At 45.3% G+C, this 16108-nt stretch overlaps 1 protein-coding gene across 2 annotated transcripts in view; it reads right to left on the bottom strand.

The window, feature by feature from the left end:
• LOC144136459 (thrombospondin type-1 domain-containing protein 7A-like) overlaps window positions 1-16108 on the bottom strand; it is a 493908-nt gene that overhangs the window by 274039 nt on the left and 203761 nt on the right. For both annotated transcript variants that reach the window (XM_077668802.1, XM_077668803.1), the window contains one exon: window positions 4104-4163. The gene's annotated coding sequence lies outside the window, so the exon portion shown is untranslated. The remainder of the gene's footprint in view (window positions 1-4103; window positions 4164-16108) is intronic.

Here is a 16108-nt window from a genome sequence, read left to right as displayed (position 1 = left end):
TGTTGAAAATTCGCAGCGTGGAGGAATCCCCTTTTGCTTCGTTGGTATACCGTTCTCTGTACACGAAATGTGTCCATTTTGCTTGTTCTGTTTCAGCGGATAGAACCGGTAGTGAGAATTATTAAATACGATGCCCTGTTTTAAAACTTCAATATGCGAGAGAAGGTCAGCGCGGAAAAAAAAGCGGTGAACTGGGTGAGTACGTGGCAGCACTGGCGTAAAAAAGAATTAGGTGATGGTTTGAGTTGCGGCCAAAGTGCACGAAACGGAATAACAGTTTGTAACTGGGACTGGCATGCATGCGTTCCCGCTGATTTGTGTTCGCGTGGCTTTGACGTTATCAAGGTATCGTTTCTTTTTGTGCTTCACATCGTCTGCGTGTTCCTTCTGAAGCTTTCGGTGTTATCTATCGCGTTGCAGTGCACCCTCAAGCCTGTTTTTCGTTGTCTTAGCGAGCTCGATATCGCTAATGCGTTTAGCCTTCTCGACTATCATGCGAGTATTTCTCGTATTTTTGAGAATTACATCAGTTGAGAGGCGCCACAGTCGCTTTGGAGAACCTGGGCAGTCTCTGAGCCCCAGGTTCAATAGTAGTGAAAGTGGGATCGTTTCTGGGGGATTTCATGCATAGCACACTTCAATGGATACTTTAATACATAATTCCACTACTTAAAAATATACTTCAGCACAATCTATCGATGACCTAACCGATTAAGCTTTCCTCTAAAAGGCAAATACTTCTAAGACGACCACTAACGCCCCGCGTACAGCTTGCGTTGAATTTCACAGGACAATGGATGGGTAGCGGCGACTTTTTTTTTTTTACTCACGGTGCGGGGCTACGCACCTAGCCCATAACACTCGATTTTGAGCCCGTGTGCTTAAAAAAGAAATTCAAAACTTAACGATACGCGAAGCCAAACTGACAATCCCTAAAAATTCTAATCGGATGTAAAGAATTGGGAGACAGGTGAGTGTACAAGAGCCGCTGTGTGTGCCTGAATGCTTCGAAGGTCACGCTGTTGCAGGCACTCAGGCGAAATAGGCTAATGTGCCTAGACGGGGTAACGTTAAGCTGCTGTAGTTTATATCTTGGTTCATGCGTGTTTCCGTGTCCTCACATGATCTATCTCCCCTGAATGTCATGCAGGTTGCAAACTGTCGGGAATGTAGTTCAAGATAATTCTAACAAAGGAAAATTGAGGGTAAAATATAGCCTGAAATATTTTCTTCCTTAACGTTAATTTGAACTAAATAAGGAGTAATTAGAGCAGCACGAAATTTTCAAGTATGCGGGAGGTGCTGGGTTCCATGCCTAGTGTCTCCTGGTACCCACGGATTATCCAAACGGTACAAACTTACTCTCTATTTGGAGCTTGGCATCCCGTGGGCGATATGCTTTGAAAACGGGTCCTGGACCCCCCTTGTGCCACTGCGCTCTTTGGCCAAAGGTGCCCTTGCGCCATTGAAACTCATCGTTGCCTTCGAAATTTTTAACAGCTTGTGAGAAGAATCTTTTTTTCTCCGTTCTTTTGTAATGATATACCTCTGAATTACAGATATATACATTCCGACAGGAAGGGCAACAAAATTGTATTTACTGTAATATCTGCACTTGACTACATTTATTTTCGCAGAAACGCAGTTAAATTTCTGTAAATAGCAACAATGTTTACACGCAAAGTGATTTTACTTTTGTTTCTGACGTTCATAAATTTGTATTTCTTCTTTTGGCTTGCGCACTCTTCTAAAGCGAGTGCCCGATTGCGAGAGTAAAAAAAAAAGAATAAATAACGCTCGAACAAGGCACGAGCTAGGCATCAAAACACTTTTATTCATTTGACCGTTGTTTACCTGCAGCCTGGCTGACTCATCCAACACGGGACTCTTGGATGCAACACTCGGCTGTTCCTTTATCCGCTCGCATACTCTCCGCGCTCGCAAGCGAGAAGCGCGGAGAAATTTGCGTAGCGGAAAGAAACCCAGCAACGCGAGCGCGTGCTGACGCTGCTCGGTGTAAGTGCACAGCCAACGCACAAACTGTTCTTCCCCACATTTCCGGGGCGCAAGTGTTTTGATACACCCGGTGAGCGCCATCTCGTGTTCGCCCTGTGCGTAGCCGAGCTTCTTCGTTACAGCTCCTTCGCTGTATACGTTGGCCGAGCGCATTAGGAGCGCAGTGCTGCAGCCTTCACTGCCGCATAGTTCCTTGGCACAGCGGGAGTGCGGAGCAATACGTTCGCTGTCTCGAGCACGTGCGGGACGCTCGCCTGCCGAGTGCCATCCCGTTGCCGAGGAAACGTATTTGGGACAGCACGAATCCCCATTCTTTCCATTGTTATTTGGCTTGAAGGTTATCGCTACAACCATGCTATCTGTAGCGCCTGTTTATTGCTCGTACTAACTCGAATAAATTCACGAATTATTGTTTTTCTTTCGTTCATTCTTTCTTTTACGATGCATGGATGCTTTGAAAAATAAAATCTGTCCTTATATCCAGCTTTTCTCTCATACTGTACACCTCAAACAAGGGCGCCAAGGCTATGGGTAATGAACTCATAAAAAATGTTGAAACAGAAGTCAAGGATACTTATAACACATAGCAAACTCTACAGTTCAGGATAGTGAAAACATAAACTAGCTGCTATGCCCCTTATTGATGACTATAAAAATTGTGCGAGAACAGACAGCACGAGGTGCTGAGGAGCGTCTTATGGTTTCTAAAACATAGTGGTTTGTTCAGTCTGTTCTCGGTGTCCTTTTTGAGTGCTGTTCTTACTCTTTTTGACAGTTATTATTTTTGCGTTTGACCCACCGCAGTGCCTTGATGGCTTTGGAGTTAGGTTTCCGAGCCAATGGTCAAGGGATCGAATACCGGCCACAGCGGCCGCATTTCGATGGAAGGAGAAAACAAGTCGGATGGAAACGAACCCGTGTGCGCCGCAATATAAGAATCTGAGGAGGTCGCAATTAATCCGGAGCCTCTCCTCCTGCTTACTTCGAAGTTCACGTTGCCTCAGAATGCCAAATACTTCTTACCATACCATACCATACCATACCATACCATACCATACCATACCATACCATACCATACCATACCATTCCATACCATTCCATACCATACCATACCATACTATACCATACCATACCATACCATACCATACCATACCATTCCATACCATACCATACCATACGATACCACGCTGTACCGTGCCGTATATTACCATTTTGCCATCACAGCGTGTAGGCACTTAATAGCCGAGAAATAAAAAGACTTTCAGATTAAGTTGTTTAATTCCTGTAGTTTTTGAATTCCACTTCTCTTCATACTAGCCCGACAAGGGGTAGAGAAAGTAAAACTTCTCCTTCATGCGAAACTAACTAGAAACCTGTGGGGGTTTCCTTGAAGTCGATTTTGTAACTATATTTTCGCAGCGGCGAGTGCTTGAAAAAGAGCGCTGCTTCAAAGAGCCGGTCCTTTTTGAGGGTACTCTAGGTGAGGCGCGTTAATGAAATCATGGCGTGAGTGTCCTTTTAGTGCACTCGTGTGGCTACGCAGTGCCCCAGCATTTTGATTGTAATAGTCATTCAGTTCTCGCTACTCATAACATAACGAGAAGTCGTGATGTTAAAATACGATCTTGTATAAAAAAAACGCATACGCTGTGACCAGCGCACCTTAAAACAACATACACGATGTTTGTCCGCGAAGTCGGCTGTATATTCGAGCTGAATTTGACGTCTTTTTGAGGAACAGTAAGTTCGCAGTCACATTTCGAAACATTTGCGAATTCACATTAACTTCTCGCTTTTTATGTCTGAGTCGGTGCAGGAGCACTTTTTCCTTACCGCATGCATGATTTGACATTCTTTGACGTATAAATGACCGAAAAAAAAAAATAGGTTCGCTGAGGAGAAGCTCACACGCCCGACCATTACGAACATCGATAAATACGTGCTTGCCATGCGAAGTGTTGTAACCAGCGTCCATACAGACGCTTCCGTCGTTTACTGCAGTGAAAATTCACAAAATTTAATCGAAATAAAAGCTATATTTTAAGTGGGACGACTTATTTGCCATCAGTTGGGAGATGGCCACTTACCGGCCACAGGTGGTTCCGTCGTCAGTGACGTCGCGAAGGCTGTCGAGCCCACATGTTCGCCTACAGGAAGAAAAGAAAACGATGTTAAATTGAAAAAAAAAATACCTTTATTTTCAAGTGAATTGCCCGTTTAAAAAAAATGCTTATTCTTAACCACTCCGTTGGACTTCGGCGGCCCGACATGCGTACAAAGGAACGTGTCCGGAATATCACTTGCCTGCATTATCGTGGGGGGCTCTGGCGAGCCGACGCACCTCTTTGCGAACGGCTGCGCGCCTCTGCTGTGCATTTGCACAAGTGACACTCAAGACGGTTTGCCCGATGGACACCGCTGCGCGTGAAACGGGCTGATTTCCCGAGTGCCCTCAACTGATATTTCTTTGTTTGCCTATCTTATCGTTCGCAGAGGCCACATATGTTTTCTTCGTCTCACGTGGCAGCAGTACGCGCAGCGCAGCAATGCATTTGAAACGGTTTTGGATAACGTTATTTATTACCCCAGGGCATAAAGTAGAAGTGAAGGTAAACAAGAAAAAAAGGGGTGGTGGTAAATAAATGACAATGGGTGGGCCGATCTAATGAAGGCGAGGAGGGAGCAGTGATGTGGCCCCTGCGTCCAAGCAATATATGAGGACGGGTTGTTCGGCTGGAGACCCGCTGCTGCCAGGTGGCGAATTCTCGTTGCCTTCAGCAGAGCGCAAACCCACAAGTGGGGAATATCAGCCTCAATATTTTGCGAGTTGCAGACAGGACGCCCTGGGCGGGGATATAATAATAATAATAATAATAATAATAATAATAATAATAATAATAATAATAATAATAATAATAATAATAATAATAATAATAATAATAATAATAATAATAATAATAATAATAATAATAATAATAATAATAATAATAATAATAATAATAATAATAATAATAATAATAATAATAATAATAATAATAATATGTTTTGGGGAAAGGAAAATGGCGCAGTATGTCTCATATATCGTTGTACACCTGAACCACGCCGTAGGGGAAGGGATAAAGGAGGCAGTGAAAGAAGAAAGCAAGAAAGAGGTGCCTAGTGGAGGGCTCCGGAATAATTTCGGCCACCTGGGGATATTTAACGTGCACTGACATCGCACAGCACACGGGCGCCTTAGCGTTTTTCCTCCATAAAAACGCAGCCGCCGCGGTCGGGTTAAAACACGGGAACTCCGGCTCAGTAGCCGAGCGCCCTAACCACTGAGCCACCGCGGCGGGTGGATATAAGTGGCGAAAGTGAGGCCACGTACGTCCGAGTGACGACAGGAGTGTGGGAAACCCCGACCCGGATTCTCCGAAGCACAGCCTCCTCTGCGCGAGTAAGACCGCGAGGAAGGGCTATCGCACACGGAGGGACGGTTTCAGGTGTGTGGCGCCGGAGGTGTTCCTTTCTTGTGAGAAGGAGGGTAGCATTATCCATGCTGAGGAACCGAGGCATTGATGTGGGTAGGGTCGCCAAGCAGGTTGCAGAATCTGCAGAGCTTTGTGAACTAAGGAGGTCACATGGGACCCACTCAGTTCGAATGGCTTGCGGAATGCGAGCCGCCAGGTGATGTATATTCTAGCAGATTCCTGGGGTGAGAGTGACGCGTCGGACTAGATGTGTTGCTTGAAGGGTGTCAGTGTGGATGACAATGTGGGCTGTAGGAAGCAAGGTAACGGCGGCTACAGAGCAAAGGCTACAGAGGCAAGGGCGGCTACGGGTCTTGTCGGCGCCATATTTAACTGCGGAAACACTTCTTCACGGGGTTAAACCGAAGCAAGGATGCTGTGGCACCGCTGGCCTTGAGGGTGGAAGAATAAAATAAATATTGCCGCGACTGGGTTTTAAACCTGCGGCTGCGCGAACAGATAGCTTCGCCGGTCACTGCTCAAGAGCACTATGATATCACAGCAGCCGACCCCGCCTTGTGTTAAACTGCAACACTCTCGCGTTGTACATTGTACATCGCCGACTTCATAAACTTCCATCTGCCGCGCGAACAGATCAGATTACATTAACCTCGATAAGAGCTTAACCTGAGTCTAATATCTTCACCAGACGTGTCGACCACCCAGCAAAGCTGACCTATGAACCAACCATTCTAAACACACGCTTTCGCACGTCTACTAGGTTTAACTGCGTTAAAACCCTACCACTTTCCTTTCCTCGATCACTAGTCTATTATTAAAATTTGTCGCTCAGCTTGTTATTTAGGAACGTAAAAAGCTCGAAACAAATTTAATGAAAAACGCGTTAATTGCTCTGAAAGTGATGTTCAACTGTGAAGTGGTGGGGGCGTCAGTCGTTCTCACGAACGTACGCCCGCTGTGAAAAATTCATAACAGGCAATATTAGGGGAAAAAATTAATATCAGCGCTGTATTTTCAAGCATCTTGCAATGGAGATATGCAGCCTAATCTCGTGAATAACGCAGTGCACCAGACAATGTTCACTGGAATGCATATTGCCTTCGAATGAACCACCTTCCGTTAACTTTTTACAGCGGGTGTACATAAAAAGCCATATTTGTAACTCTACTCTGGAGCATCTGCTTTGTCTGCATATTATTTACTTCGCATAACTGCGCGTCACTTCACTGTATAGACTCTGTCTATGCCACGATGGAAACACAACCCTTGCCGTAGAGGACTCTTCTCCGTCAACAGCTTGGGTCTTTTTTATATTCACGATTTCATCACCCCATTTCAACCCCCCTCCCCCCCTTCCACTAAAGGCTGCCGCAATCACTGAAACACAGTATTAGTATCGTAATCGCTGCCATATGTAGACAGTGAACTCGAAACCTCTGCAGGTTCTGAGCTCCTCTGTGACACAGTCTTAGACACGAGCCATGCATCCAAAAAGATGACAGCTTGAAGTTCAGCAGTGCTTCGTTGCTCTCGCCAGCGATGACTCTTCAGGAAATAGAAATAAAAAACTCATCCATGAATGATTAACGGTTACTTGTTATGGTCGAACGATATATTGTTACTCAAAAAATATTCCATATTATCAGTACTCAAAAAATTAGTTAGTGCTTGAAGGTTTGGGAAATCATGGATGCAAAACATTAGCACCTCTAAAAGTCCTTCAGCTTTCTTTTTGAAACGGTGAACATGGGTGATCCTTGCGTTTTATTTCTTCACGTCATCAATCCGACGTACAAAAAAGTAATTTCCCGAAAAAGTAAGAGGCTTTTGCCGCTCTTATTTCATGGTTCACGACCATACAGGAAACTATTTAACGCGGGATTACGACGGTAGTTCATTGCTTGCCAGCGAAGTTGAAGCAGACTTGCGCAAGGCTTCACTCAAATACGTAGAGACTTGAGCAGAGTGAAAATGCTTCTTTTCTTTTCTTTTCAGAGACCGCCGCCGCGGTGGCTGAGTGGTTATGGCGCTCGGCTGCTGGCCCGAAAGACGCGGGTTCGATCCCGGCCGCGGCGGCCGAATTTCGATGGAGGCGAAATTCTAGAGCCCCGTGTACTGTGCGATGTCAGTGCACGTTAAATAAATCCAGGTGGTCGAAATTATCCGGAGCCCTCCACTACGGCGTCCCCCACAGCCTGAGTCGCTTTGGGACATTATACCTCATTAAAATCAAAAACAAATTCTTTTCAGAGAACTCCATTTACGTCGTAAAGAAATAATGTGTAAGCGATCAGGTGGGTTCGCGAAGACCAGAGGCGCTCCTGATAAGGCGTTAATCGATTTCGCGTTTAGATCTCGCAATTCAAAACACATTAGTCGTTTCTCTGGGATTCTGAAGAGTATTTATCGGCAACAAAAAAGGAACTAAAAGATGTAGGACTCGTAGCAGGCAAGCGGTGTGCATTTGTTTTTCGTCTACTTAAACGGTACATTTTAGGGGATGATAACTTTGTGGGGTTTCTATTGCAGTGTTTTGCTTCGTCTCTAGCTTCCCTTATTGATATCATCTTTAGAGTTAGTATGCTTAGCCTTTCAAAACCCAGTCTGCAGCAGTCGAATCAAACCAAAAGATAATACATAATTTGGCAGGAAAGGACGCCGCCAACTGTATCTGCTATCGCATGACCGTAAGCATTCATCTCACCCCCCCAGGAAGCATCACTGGTCAGTTGAAACAATAGTGCAAAGTACCGTTTCCATTTTCATTCGGAGCCATTGCAGGAGGAGACTCCATTGTGAATTGTTCCATAAAAAATTTAATTACTTTCCGCATTTGTTCTTGCATCACCACCTAGCTTCATGAAATAAGCAATAAATTATTCCTTCTCTGTTTGGTGCTTTTGATTGTGCACTTACAGTTACCTTTTTATTGCGTACTTAACAACTTATTCTTTTGCCTAAGTGCTGTTAGTTCGGCTAAACTCTGCCATAGCTGTCATTAACGAGAATAAAGTTTATTTTCTGCCCAGGAAATCGAGTGCTGAATCGCTCTATTTTACCAGTTTTCTGCTGGGAAGAAACGTTCGAGGGACAAGCCAGGTGCTGCAACTGGTTTCCTTTGACACCTTTCTCGAGAACTAAGATAAAGGGTGATAAACGTTAACAATTTAAGAGATAATGTGCAGAAAGCTCAATTAGCGGCGCGTCGCTTCCTGCAAATGCCCATTCTGAAGCGGAAACCGCGCTCGTTTCGTCCGGCATTTAAGGTGTTCCGTGTCGGTTGACGGCGTCGTTCGCACAGTGTTCGTAAACACCGCCGCCTATTTCATGTCGATGGAAGACCCGAAGGGGCACCATCGTTAAGGTGCAGCGCAGCAATATTCACTACCTAGTAGGATCGGTGTGCGAAATTTCGCTGTAACTTCCCGTCACAAAAGCACATACCTTAACTACCTCGTCTAATCTACAAATTGTTATATATAACCCGGATGCTTAGACATGAATCTAGCACGCAGATGTTCGTACAGAGAGGTATCTTTCTCGCTTCAGTGCGGTAGTAAAAAAAAAATGAGTGTTTCCTTCGTGAGCCGGCATTCCCTTGGTCGTTATTTGTTCCCCCAGTTGCTGTCTTGCTGTTGAGTTCAGTCCGGCTGTTAGGGAAAATTAGGTAGTAGAAGCGAAATGGTGGGCGCGAGAAGCGCAAGGTCAGTAAGCGTGTAGTATCTATATGGCATTAATTGTCACTGCTGTTTTTCAATCTTTACGCAGGCATTAAGACATCAACGCTGAACCCGCATAAAAATAGTTGATTATTCGAACCATTGGTTTAGTTCTTGCTGCTTGCTAACTATCTCTAATCTAGCATTTGCACAGAAAAAAAAGCCATTTATCATTCCTCCGTGAAACTATCGGCCTGCTTTGCTACTAGAGTGTGATTTGGTTGGGAATAATCAGGAGATATTCTGTTGGTTGAGCATGGCATAAAAAAAAGAAACGTTAGTGCTAGAATCTCTTTGCGTGATTTTAGTTTCGGACCAACAATTTCCTCCACTGTTTACACACTAGTGGCTCCCAGAATTATCCAATGAGGTCGACCGAGCGAAAAAAGACATGTGATAAGCGACTATATTTGCAGTCTTGTAACAGCTCCGTGCATAAGGAGATAATTGGATGTGTTCGCCTGGGGTGCAAGGTCAGCCCGCACAGGGAAAACTATTTTGTCTGAAGCGTTCTACCACAGGGCATAGATGACGAGAGATACCTTCGCCTCGTTACACTGTCAGTCTTCGAAGCAACGTCTGCGGTATCTTTCTTCAAGCTGATACGCATTAGCGGACAAGTGCTTAATTACTGTCATAATCGGCTTTACCTGTTGCAGCTACAACACGATTAGAAGGCAGGGAATTGTAAATAAGCGCCGCTTAAAACTCCAGTGAGATAAGGACCTCAACTATTGGTGTCTTAGGTCCACGGTGGTAGAGCGACAAGACTGGTGTGGTCCTCAGGCGTGAACTCATGCTAATAATCCAGTATCTAAGCAGCTTACTTGTTTCACTCTGTCTCTCCGCGACTTTGCCAGTTCAAAACTGCAACGCTATAAGTTCTAAGCGAGCAACCTAATCTCCCTTCAAAATTCATGAAAAGATTGCAAGCTCTGCCTTCGAAAAAAGACGAGAGGGTATGAGGAAAAACTTTCGACACCGATGCGAGGAGGGGCATGCTTTAATGGTCAGAGAGATGCAGCATTCGTTCGTACTCTGCTGCACTAACGTATCATGAGCTGCATTTTCAGCCCGATATAAGAAGTCTCGGGTGGGGTCTGCAACGGCATCTTTCTTCCCTCTAGATTTTGCTCGTAATAAAGGTTTCAGTGCTCTATCATTACTAGCGCGGTAAGCGATTTCAGCAATGGTTATGTGGTGCATCTGCGTCACACAAACAGAAAAGTATCCTGGATAAGGAGTTTCCCGGGTCGAATTCGAACCCCGGAGTTTCACGTGGCAAGCGAGTACGATCACCTCATGATGGCCAAGACGACTGCCGTGTTACATGATGGATAGAGGTGAACACGGTCTGCTCGGCAAGGCAGCAGCAGCGGCGGGGGAACCTTCCATGACGTTACCCAAGGAGCCCTGAGCGAACTGAACGTAGATGACGTATACAAACTCTGCCTCCGCTGACGTCATGGAAAGCTACCATGCACTCGGCTATAAAGCCTGCGCGCGTCGTCCAGTCGCATCGGCCTCGCGCCAAACATGGACCAGGCAAAATGCCTTAGCGTGTCTTAAAAAGGCCACAGCTGCGAATAAAAGCAACGAAAGAAGACAGATGCGGTGTGAACAAGACGGTGTTGGCAGTGGTTGAGCAGAAACTGAGTGAATAAAAGGTGTTTGCAATGGTCAACAAAAGGTGTTTGCAGTAGTTTCAAAAACAGCCATGCAATCTTTAGTGGGGTCAACTTCTTGTTAGCGCATGCAAACCTTGCTATTGCAGAACATGATTTGTCATTTTTATTTCCCTTAATACCTGTTTCCTTTGTACTTAGTGCATGGTGGTGACGTGGTCCGACGTGACTACTTTGAAACATGAAGCATTTTATGAACTGAAACAAGCATTCTTCAGTCCTCAAAGAAAACTAATCTTAATATCGTTTTGATGCATAGAGCCATGCCTGCGCACCACGAAAGACTGGTTATAAGCTTTAAAAATTTCCCGTAGGCACTGCATAGAGTCACTATTAAAATTTTTGTCAGGCCGGAAATGGCGCATACATCGTAGAAAAGAGTGATTATGAATGAAATAGGGCGTCATTTATATTTACTTCTTCGCTTGTTAATTTATGCGGGCGGTACAAATCGTGTTCTAATATACCTCTTCTAACACCAAACTTCCGAACAATCGAACACGCGCTCCGGTTTGCACTTGGACGCTCCGGCGTCTCGGTGCACAGCACGCGGTTCCTCGTCAGAGTCTTCTGCACGCCTCGCTGGCCGCGTTTATCCATCAGAGCGCGCGCGAGCGACCCATCCAGTTGTACAGCAAAAGAAGGAGCTCTTCTGTGGGCCGGCAGTGAGGTCGTGCACATCGAACGTCGAGCCGCCTCCGCGTCCCTTCCAAGCACCTTGTCCTTCCATCACGGCCCTTTCCCTCGTTTCCTCCCTGTGTTCGCCAGCACCGCTATTCGCCCGCGGTGCAACAGGCTTGTGCACACGCCGTTACGACTTGTTCTCCACTGCTGTCGTTTTTGATGTCGTTTACTGTGTTCCGGGTGAAGCAGGTACAGATCAACGATATCCTGCTGCTCTGGAAATGTACGGAATAATGTGTTGGGAATAACAGGCGAGTCTTAGGTGAAAGAAACATTGAAGGAAAGAAAGGAGGTGGTGGAATTTGTGTGGAGCGGTAGCTGGCCGCGCTTTGAAACCGCACAGATACTTTCCTGTTGGTGTCGCTCTTGAATGCGCAATGTGTTTTCTTTTTTTCTGTTGTGACGTCATTGTTTATTGCTCAGAACCTTTTGCAAGATTTTTATGCGTGTGTTCAGCTTATCCTCAAACAGAATATTGCCATGTTGAGGCTCAGCCTTCAGGAATACCTTGGCCTGTGTGCGTTCAATTGCGAGAGTGTGCTTTGTGTGGCCGTCAGGTCAAGAGGGTTCTAGAAAGAAGTTCACAGTTATGGCTGAGGTGGGGAGTAATTTTGCTGTCACTTGTTGTCCCGGTGGTTGTATTTGTTACCCTTTCCTCACGGAAATCACCACTTTTAATTGTGTGACTGTTTACATTAGCCTAACCTCCCGATACGTAGCAAAAATTTGTCCTGCCTTCGCACGCAGTAGTTCAGACCGACATAGAAAATGAATGGGGTACGTTTTGACAATAAATAGCAGAAAATTACAACAGTTCTGAGTGGTTGTCTAGAATACTTGGGTATAATCTGCGCTGTGCACCCTCTTTTTTATATTAGACAAAAAGCGTTATAACGGAAATAAATTTTAGTATATTGCTAATTGCAGCCGATGTTCTCCTATGCCTTACGGTACTGCAGGCAACCAGCTTTGTTCGGTTAGTTAACCCGCCTCTGTACCATTACATTTTTAACATGCCTGCTCAAGCGCAATGCCTTTCTTTTTGGTGGAATCAAAGCCGCTTGCTGCAGCAGAAATTAACTTTCACTAGCGAATGACCAAACACATGCAAAAAAGAAATGAAAAAGAAGCCAGTAGTTAACAGCCGGCCCTCTTAATTGCACTTGACTTGAGCCGGGAAAGCGCTCTGGTAATTCCCTCTGACTTCTTGAGTAGTACATTATTCTTTTCCCCTCACTCAAGGCCCGAAATTAGCACGTAGAAAGGCACGTTACGCGACGTCTTTCGGCACATCGACAGGGACGTAAGCGATAGGCAATTCTTAACTCCGGTTAATTCCGATTTCTTATTTTCAGCGCTGTTCCATGGGAGCCGGGGAAAAGTCCAGGCGTAAGCGACAATTGGTCACAGCATAAGAAAAGAAACAGCAAAAATGAACGCAACTTAGATGGTAAGATTTTTTCAGCACTTAATTAGCGGTACTTGTTCTCACTCCAGTGGTCCTGGCTTGGATAAAAAAAAACAGGAATACCACATCACGTGCATTAAGACACGGAATGAATCGTCGTTCGTCCGAAGACGCTGCCGTTTTTTTAAGAAAGCCCCCACGAATATCTCGAGTCCGGACTTCCTCCGGACTTGACTTCGTCAGCTTTGCTGGCTTTTAGCTTGTCTCGGTTAATTGTGCCTCAAACAGTACAGCTGTAGGAAAGAAACCTCCCTGAAGGGAAGCAGTGTCACAATAATGTACCTCATTCGCCATTGTAATAATAATAATAATATTTGGTTTTTGGGGGAAAGGAAATGGCGCAGTATCTGTCTCATATATCGTTGGACACCTGAACCGCGCCGTAAAGGAAGGGATAAAGGAGGGAGTGAAAGAAGAAAGGAAGAGAGAGGTGCCGTAGTGGAGGGCTACGGAATAATTTCGACCACCTGGGGATCTTTAACGTGCACTGACATCGCACAGCACACGGGCGCCTTAGCGTTTTTCCTCCATAAAAACGCAAGTGCCGCGGTCGGGTTCGAACCCGGGAACTCCGGATCAGTAGTCGAGCGCCCTAACCACTGAGCCACCGCGGCGGGGCGCCATTGTAGACGTCTGATTAGCGTTTCGCTGGCATCTGTCTTAACTAATGGGTGCGAAAAAAAGAAAATTCAAGCGCTCCTAACGTTCAGTGGACCGCAACTAATTCATGAATATCAAGATGAGACAGGAAACTCAGTATCACTCCAGAAACTTCATTTTATTATCGTCCCATTCACCTCAGTAATATGTTTTGTCAGAAAAAAGTAAACCAATGCTCCTTTCTCTGGTGGGCACCGAAGATCATTACGTACAGGATTTCCAGCAGTTGCCTAGGTTCCTCGGCCTAGATCGTCAAGTCATTGATATGGAAATTTTCTAAAGCTCACAGGAGAGTGCTTAAATTTGGCGCGTACGTGTGCGTGCGTTCGCTTGACTGTTTTAGAGGACATGAGTACGAGTAGAGGATAGGGTTAGATCTCTTGCACAGTACGCCATGAGTCGGCAAAACCAAGCAAACACAGTTCCCAATGAGTAATTGGTATTAGGTGTACTGCTCAAGAACGGCTCAACGTTCAATCGGATGGCGGCGGCCGGCTTCATCCTGGCTTAAATCGTACAAGTATCACTACAGTTTTCTTTTAGTAGATGGCTGCGGGGAACGCGCGCTTTTATCATTATCATTATCATTTATCATTTATTATACCCTTAAAGGCCTCTGTTAAGGCATTAAATAAGGGGGGGGGGGGACAAAGCAAATGCAACTAAGAATAATACGTTAATACAACAAAACATAATGCAATACAATAAAATGAAAAACGATACATCACAATACAACGTTGGTCAATAATGAAGGGCACAAGGCTGAATTAGGCGGTAACAACTACAACAACAACAAGAAAAATAATAAGTTAACTGGGTGAAGTTTGAGAAGTGTCTTTTATTCAGTACAGTGATTAATTAATGCCTGTCGAAATTTAGTAGCGTCGCGCTCGTTAACAATGTAGTCGGGTAGCAGGTTCCAATTTTCTATTGCAGTTGGAAGAAAAGATTTATTAAATGCCAAGGTCGATCCATGTATACGTTGAATGCTGAGGAGGTTAAACAGGCGGCGCGATGTTCTGATGGGAGCTAGTAATAATGTGTCACGAAGATCAGGAAAATTGTAATATAACTTATGAAAGAGGCAGAGTCGTGCGATTTTCCGTCGGAGCTCTAGTGGCGGGATGTTAAGTGAAGATTTAATACTGGTGATACTGCTGTGTCTATTGTAATTTGAGGATATAAAACGGGCTGCTCTGTTTTGAACGGCTTCTAAGGTGTTAATTAAGTATGCTTGGTGAGGATTCCATATAGCCGCTGCATAATCAAGTATGGTACGGGTGAATGTTTCGTATGCTAATTTTCGAACAGAAGGAGGGGCTAGGTACAGGGATCTTCGGATGAGGCCAAGTGATTTTGATGCTCTAGATGCTAGATATAAGATGTGTTCCGACCAGGTTAATTTGCTGGAGATGGTGATTCCAAGGTACCGATATGATTGGACTTGGGTTACCGTGTTTGACAGGAGTGAATATGCAGATCTGATGTTGGAACGTTTTCGCGATACTTGCATGAATTGGCACTTTGAGACATTCAGCTGCATAAGCCAGTCGGAACACCACCGTTCTATTATGTGTAAGTCGTTCTGAAGCGATAGTTGATCCCTGTTAGTGACAATGCGACGATAAAGGATGCAATCATCCGCAAAAAGCCGAATAGTGGATGAAACACCGGAAGGAAAGATGTTTTTCGCTGCGAAAGCACTACTTCACGAAGTCAAACCGGCTCACCGGCTTGTGTGAAGCTTGACCTTGAGGGTGACCTTCAGTAAAACATAAATAAATAATAAAACAAATAATGCCGCAACTGCGATTCAAACCGTTGACGGCGCGAACAGACCAGGATCGCTGGCCACTGCACATGAGCACTAAGCTATCGCTGCAGCTGGTCACACCTTTTTTTTTTCACAGAGATACGAAATGTGCCATGTTAGGTTCATTGTAAAGATAAATAAAGTTGCTTGCAGACTTGTTTACTAATTAACAAACACGCCATTTCAGTCTGGCCGCGGTAATCAATGAGAAGGCGTTTGTCTGGGAACGGGAAGTGCGCCAGACTTGGCTGTGCACACCTCCCGACATTTAAAGCGAAAGCGTTACTGGCCGCGAACTTGCCATTTCGCCTTGGCGGTGCTCTGAGGAGGCACATGACGTCCCAACGTGAGCCTCGCCGCGGATATTTCTCTCTCTCTCTCGCTCTCTAGTCACTACTGCGCATGCGCCACTAGTAGCACCGAGCCACAGGTGTTCTGCCGCTGCGCAGCGGCGCACCTTTCCTCAAAATCCAACTTTCAATTTTCAGTTTTTCTCTTTCTTCTTACCCGCCGCAGTGGCTCAGTGGTTAGGGCGCTCGACTACTGATCCGGAGTTCCCGGGTTCGAACCCGACCGCGGCGGCTGCGTTT

This window comes from Amblyomma americanum, chromosome 6, assembly GCF_052857255.1.
Source record: "Amblyomma americanum isolate KBUSLIRL-KWMA chromosome 6, ASM5285725v1, whole genome shotgun sequence".
Classification (NCBI taxonomy): domain Eukaryota; kingdom Metazoa; phylum Arthropoda; class Arachnida; order Ixodida; family Ixodidae; genus Amblyomma; species Amblyomma americanum.
Note: the sequence above shows the minus strand (reverse complement) of the source record. Positions and strands in the feature narration are given on the sequence as shown.